This window comes from Heteronotia binoei, chromosome 2 (assembly GCF_032191835.1).
Source record: "Heteronotia binoei isolate CCM8104 ecotype False Entrance Well chromosome 2, APGP_CSIRO_Hbin_v1, whole genome shotgun sequence".
In the NCBI taxonomy this organism is placed as follows: Eukaryota; Metazoa; Chordata; class Lepidosauria; order Squamata; family Gekkonidae; genus Heteronotia; species Heteronotia binoei.
The window spans coordinates 189,082,588-189,084,063 of record NC_083224.1 but is presented as its reverse complement, the minus strand read 5'-3'; positions in this window follow the sequence as shown (position 1 = coordinate 189,084,063).

Sequence of the window (1,476 nt, the reverse complement as noted above, 5' to 3'; positions counted from 1 at the left end):
CTCTAACCACACTGAGTACTCTGAAGCTACTGGAGGGGAAAGCAGAGAGAGGCCTACATCCAGGCATGCCTCATCAGACAGATGCATAACGAACTCTCGCTGAATTCAGACCCATCCCTCCCCTGGTCCATCAAGGTCAGTGTTGTCCGTTCAGCCTGGCAGCTGCTCTCCAGGGCCTCAGTCCTTCCCATCAGTTCCTGCCTGGTCCTTTTAACTGGAGATGCTGCCAGGGATTGAACCGGGGACATTCTGCATGCCAAGCAGAGGCTCTACCTCTGAGCCGCAGTCCTATTCTATCTGCTCGCTAGGCAACCGGGCCTGCCAGACAGCAGGCACCACGAGGTCTCGCTGGTGGGCTCCGGCCATTCTGTAACACTGCTACAGGGAGGAGGCCTTTGGCACCACCTGCACGTCTGAGCACAACAAGACGCACTCTTGAAGAAAAGGGCATTGCCCATCTGGCCCTCCAGGGAACTCACAAGGGCTGCCAAAAAAGCAGGACTTTGAAAGTTTACCAAAAGCAGCAGCCCCTCCCCACCTGATGAAGGATGAACACATTCCAGGAGCTGACAACTAAAGTGGGGCGGGGGCGAGAGGTGAATCGAGGGGAGGAAAAATTAGCCCGATCGAGCTCTTAAAGAGCTTCAAGGATCCTAGAAGAGGGGCATGGTAGCATTTCCAATCTTGCTCCTGCTAGCCAACCACAGTTTATCTCCCCTCATTTCCTGCTCTTCCGTTGTCCTCTGCAAAACTACATCCTTGGAGGCCTGATGGCACCCTTTATTCCACCCCCCCCCCCCCAGTCATGGAGACTTTGCTTTACAGCTCCTTGCACTGGCAGACATTTAAACACTTATCAAAGAGTGACCACAGCAGTCTCTACCGGAGAGCAGAGCCTGAATCCTGCAGCACCTAGAGAACTTCCACCCTGCAGCTGGCTTTGAGTGTGCCCATGCGATTTCCCTCCTGAACTGCTTCCGTTGACACAGGAAGGCGAGAGACCCTCAGAAAGCCCTGGAGGATTTTGCATGCAGAGAGACCTGTGACTGCACACAAGACAGCCCTCCGCCCCTGTAATCCCTTCTTGGAAAGAGCAGCAGTAGGGGAGAAGCTCCCCTGGGCAGCATTAAGTCTGGCTTGGATGGCACTGGACCAAATCCTTTCTCACCCCCCTTCGCACTATTTGCATGCTTGAACATTCCACACCGGGTCAGGGTTTCAAACGTACTGAGCACACAGGTGGGCATCAGCTGAGCAAAGAGATTTTAGAGACCTCTGTTTTCACCTTTGTGGAACACTGAGGAAACAGACACAGGCCAGGAAGAGACTCAGATTTTTGTAATTGGGATGCTACACGAGGAAGCCTGGCCATCCCAATGGGGCAACTCTGGCTTAGGCCAAAGAAAGGCGGGTGCCAATCCATCATCCAAGGATCTCACTTGGTTTTGCTGGCATAAACCCAAAACATGACATTCG